Here is a 6,196-nt window from a genome sequence, read left to right on the forward strand (position 1 = left end):
GAGCTTTGAGAATTTCCGGACTGAGAGTCCGATTTGTTCGTCGTCAATTAAGTGATAATAGAAGTAACTGTAAGCAGAATCTTGCATGCTGCTGTTTTTCACAAATATGGGGTATAGCTGTTCCTCATTTCCAATCGGCCCCTCCCACCCTTACACATGAGTGGATAAGAATATTCGTCTAAACCCTAATGGTTTCTGGCATAATCTGCTAACTGTTCTATGAACAGCACTCAAAGTATAAAACAGAAAATGTCCACACACGCTCATAGTGCTCTGTGTTAATTGTTGAAACTGATCAAGAGACTAAAAAGACCTGGAGTTGTCTGCAATTTTGACTTTTATTTTCTAGACTTAACATTCTAAATTGCTATGCTTTGACAATTATATTATAACTGTTACAAGACCTGCTTGGAGAACGAGAAATGTATTGAATCAATTGAAGGCAGTAACTACAGGACTAGAGACAGGGTGAGAGCTTGCATGTTCAGCATAGTTTTCGTGTGATGTCAATTTAATCGAACGAATTGAATGAACTGAATAGAAGCTGTTTCTGTGGGATTAAATAGGCAAGAGGAAACACACACACACACACACACACACACACACACACACACACACACACACACACACACACCAAGAGAAACAATCGATTGAAACACAATTCAAACTCGGATGATTCTTTTTTTCCTTCTCAGCACATACAAATACAGTGACAGAACTCAATTATGAGTCGAAAATATGAAGACAATTGTGTGTATCGGTCTGCCAGGGTCCGTCCGTGCGTGTGTTCATGTTGATAACATACCGACCAAAGTGTGCACTTTACTTACAAATATGAAGAATCATATGAAAAAAGGGACAGAAATATACACATACACAAAAACACACACAAAAACACACACACACACACACACACACACACACACACACACACACACACACACACACACACACACATCTTGACGCGAACCGACTTTGTGTCAACAAAACCACTGCTATACAACATGGTCGTCTTTTCCCAAGAGCATTGGAAATGGACATTTTTAAGAACATCTCGACTACTACCTTCCGGTAAATAATCTTTTGAATCAATTGCACAAGCATTACTATTCTTTGCTTTGATATAAGTGACTTGTATTAAAAAAATAAGTCAACAATGCCACGGTATTATGAGCTAAGAATGTACAACGCTAAAGTTCAACATTTTCCGCTAAAGTTGAACATTACCCGGACATTTTTCTAACCTAATTTATGAAAAGTATTTGTCCAAGGAACTTCATTTACACCTCAAAATCACTTTCATGAGAAACTCACAAAATCATGAACTGGTACTGGTTTTAGGCAATTACACTGATACCATTTTGAGCTTGGTTGGTTGGTTCTGGTTTTGTCGTCCCCACAGCCTATATGGTTAAACGGGACCGATACGATTGTGTTTCGTTTCTCAGTGTACATATGGCAATAGCCATGTGTTTATTTTTTTTGTGTCTTTTATAGTCTCTTCAGCAGTTATTGCTATCCGAGGCTGGTGCAATGTTGTTGTTTTTCCCAGTTCACTTGGCAAGCTAAACACATTCAGGTCTATCACTGTTGTAAGAAGGGTTCTAAAAATGTCATAGCTTTTCACATTTTTTACTTCAAGTCTTGATAAAAATCTTGATCTTTAAAATTAAAGTAAAACAACTTCTCCGGGGGACGCAGTAGCCATGCTTAAAAAAGAGTTTCATTTAGGTCTTTCACAGTAACAATGCAGAAGGTTCTAAAAAGCTCATGTTATTTCACAATTTGTTTCTTCAATTCTTAATAAAAAATGTATTGATCTCCTTTACAAAGTTAAACATCTTCCCCTTTTTACAATTATAGTGTAGACATCTTGACATTGAGAAATGCATATTAGACATCTTGTTTCTCTACTGTTTTTATATCTTCGAACAGTGTTATTTATATTGCTGAAAGGTTTGACTTGTGATTGACTTTTAATAACTCATACAACCTGAACAGGTCAATTGTGGTTGGTCAAATCTAAATTTCTCCTCTGTGGGTTTTTTTCATGAAAAATCTTAGGACATACCTATAAAGCTTGATAATAACAATCAGGGCGTTATCTTATGCAGACAGAAATAAACAACCGAAAGTCAGCAGAGACTTTCGTTTGATATTAAAAACAATTTCTTTGCAGAGCAAAGGAAAGAGTTTTGAAATCTAGACAGGTTCTAATCACGAAATTGGGAACAAAAAAGACCTCTGGTGCAGAAGAAAACCTCAACGAGATAGACAACTGCAAATCGGACATTTTATTAATCCAGGCACCTCAAAGCAGACATATATCTTGTCCATTCTGACAGGTTGATGGCAGACATTATCTCCAACCAGACAACTGCATAGGCTTGCATATCCATTGTCATCATGTACAGACATCTCCTTCTATCAAAAAATTACACTTTACAAATTTTCATTTTTGACAACTGCAAAGCAGACTTGCTCATCCATTTCAGACATCTTCTCCGTTTGGACAATTACACTGAACGTGTTTGTTCTACTCTTTCATACTCTCGAATTTTTTTTTATAGATTATCTGCTGAAAGGTTGGACTTGTGAATGATTTCAACCCTTACAACCCAAACGGGTACATTTTGGATGGTTGAATGACATTGTTTCCTCTTTTTTATGTTCAGCCTTAGCACACAACAACAACTCAACTCAACTCAACTCAAATTTTATTGGCTTCAATTTTCATAGAAGAATTTGTCTTGCGCTTGGGAGAAAGTAAGAGTATAACATATAAAAACAGCATTCATATCACATTTCATGTATCACACACAGTAATCACTAGTATAAGCCTACAATTATCACATTTGTACCTGTATCATACATGCAAATAAATAGTATCACATTAATAGCAGTCAGGACAAACTCTTATGCAGACAGAAAATTCCACAAAACACAAAGACTTCACTACATTCAGCTTTTGACTCCATTTAAGGTTGGTTGGTTGGTTGGTTGGTTATTGTTTTTGATCTGCCCTACTACCTATGTAGCTGTACGGGACCAGTGCATACACGTCACCGGTGTCCGCCAACTAGTTACTATGCATACTTGGCAGAGACGAGCCAACACATTGACTACACGCTTTAACATCGCTGTACTTCAATTTGTGCGTGTGAATAACAGTAAACGCACACTTTTTGCAATCACAGGATGCAACTGTGTTTTACAAACACGTATGCATAATTCTGTTGCTAGGGCCACACACACACACACACACACACACACACACACACACACACACACACACACACACACACACACACACACACATTAGGAATTTACCTGCAAGTTTCACATTAAGTATCAAAGCATGAACCGAGCTTCTTATTTCGCGTGGAGGGTTTAATAACTATTATTACAGTTAATGTTGGTTTTTATACCACCCTTAAAGAGAGAAAATGTTCGACATCAAACAGCAAAAAACATTATTACTCTGTTTACTTGGACTTGAAATGAACTTTTCGATGGCATTTAACACAGGATAATGATTTCATTTCTTTGACTCAAATTCCGCGCAGTGCAACAGCTGACTTGAATTATGAGTTATTTCAAATATGCCTACTGATAGCAATTGAATTATCACATTTCGAGATAACGGCAGGCAAATGTTGATATCATTGTTGAGACATGTCTGTAATCATATGCTTACTGTCAGCATATTAGAAATGACGGTTTTATTTCCAGCTGATTTCGAGCAAAATAATTATCGAAGTTGTCCTGCGAATAAGACTACAGCCCAATGAAGACTGACGTACATTGAGCGACGCAATTTCATTTGAGTTGTCAGAATTTTGACCATGCGATTTTCAAACGAGCTGAGTACAGCATGGCATTCTGAGAAATTGGGTGGTGCCTTGTCATTTTGTGCACCGACACAAAATAGCTTTTCGGTATTTTAACGAGGCAAAGTTGTTTATTGTCAAAAATAACAAGTCGCGTGAAGCGATAAAAAAAACCATTTAGTCAAGCTGTCGGCGTGAAAAATAACAGATAAACACAACAAACAGTCATTGCCGAGACTATGTTTAAGATAGTCTCGATTAACCACACCCAAAAATAGAGACGGGTCACGCTCGTCTCCAGTAGCGTGCAAACGCAGTACTTACTTAACCTATTTTCTGTCATTCTGAGCACATTTTTAGAGTAAACATGACATATGCATATATTTTTGAATTCAGGAGAAATTGAGAAATACGATACAATCTTTTTTAAATCTGTTAGTGAAAATTCGATTTTAATGACAACTTTAATGAGCAAACTAGTTAACTAGTTTTTAAGCCTCCAAGCTGAAATGCAATACCATAGTCCGGGCTTAGTCGAAGATTACTTCAACCAATATGTCAACCAATTTGGTTGAAAAATGAGGGCGTGACAGTGCTGCCTCAACTTTCACAAAAATCCAGATATGACGTCATCAAGGAAATTCATCGAAAAAACGAAAAAAATATCTGGGGATATTATACCTACGAACTCTCATGTGAAATTTCTTGAAGATTGGTCCAGTAGTTTTCTCTGAATCTCTACACACACACACACACACACACACACATACACACACACAGCCAGCACCACTCTCGTCTCGATACCCCGTCTATGTTAAAACATTTAGTCAAAACTTGACTAAATGTAAAAAGGGTCATTTCTGAGAAGAAGCCACCATGATATTTTAAATTCAAAACTTGAGTTTGTCTTCTTTAGTTTGAAAGTGATAAACGAAAAGGGTACCGTTCTGACCACTATAACATTCAGCAGGTCACTTAAAATCAGTCCTGGTTGGTCTAAGTGGTCACATGGTCCACCAATTGGAAATGCATGTTGTTGTTTGTCCGTAGAGACATTGCAAACTCCTAACTGAATGGAAAAAGTATACAGAGTGCACGAAACACTGAAGCTATAACAGACACTGAGACAGACACAGTTACACAGGAGAGAGTTAAGACTAATTTAATAGCATAGTTATTACACAAGGGCCGATATATTAGGTGGTTAGGAAACCCTGTAGGTTGCTTTGCCGCTCGGCGCTTCGTGACTTACTTGACATACGGGACATAATTGACACAAAAACAATACAGTTAGTTTTGATCCCGTATAGCTCATTAACAGTAGATATTACACAATGTCCTAGAAAATATCTGCTTTTCTGTTAAAGGTAAAAACCTAATTTTTTGCTACGACTGTGTGTCTCCAACGAAACACACACACACCAGATTCCAGCTCTATCGTCCCAGAGACCGGAGTGAATCCAGCAGGACAGACAAACAAACACACACACACCAGATTCCAGCTCTATCGTCCCAGAGACCGGAGTGAATCCAGCAGGACAGACAGACAAACACACACACACCAGATTCCAGCTCTATCGTCCCAGAGACCGGAGTGAATCCAGCAGGACAGACAGACAAACACACACACACCAGATTCCAGCTCTATCGTCCCAGAGACCGGAGTGAATCCAGCAGGACAGACAGACAAACACACACACACCAGATTCCAGCTCTATCGTCCCAGAGACCGGAGTGAATCCAGCAGGACAGACAGACAAACACACACACACCAGATTCCAGCTCTATCGTCCCAGAGACCGGAGTGAATCCAGCAGGACAGACAGACAAACACACACACACCAGATTCCAGCTCTATCGTCCCAGAGACCGGAGTGAATCCAGCAGGACAGACAGACAAACACACAGAATGAAACCTATACGCCCCCCTCTCCTCTCCTCCCCTCCCCCCATTTACTTGGAGGTGTATTCCAATTGTTCTTTGAGATTAAAACGCAATATTAACAGCTATTGTGTTTTCAGACAAGTATAATGCCGACGAGTCGAAGACGAGTCGCATTATACTTGTTCGAGTCTAAATATCGGACCCTATTGCTACGATGAAAACACAATAGCGTTTATAGCTATTCTGACATTAAATTCTGTGTTAAAATCAGATTTTTGTCAGCAACAAGTACCAGAATGGTCCATGTCGTTGATTGCAGACGACGGTTCCCTTTCCGCATGAAGCCACGGAAATAAGAATAAGAATAAGAATAAGAATACCTTATTATCTCATAGAGAAATTCAGGCGTGGTACATAACAATAATACAAACAGGACATTGTTTTTACATAAGACATATAGCACTATATAACAGGGCAGGTT

This window comes from Littorina saxatilis, linkage group LG8 (genome assembly GCF_037325665.1).
Source record: "Littorina saxatilis isolate snail1 linkage group LG8, US_GU_Lsax_2.0, whole genome shotgun sequence".
Classification (NCBI taxonomy): domain Eukaryota; kingdom Metazoa; phylum Mollusca; class Gastropoda; order Littorinimorpha; family Littorinidae; genus Littorina; species Littorina saxatilis.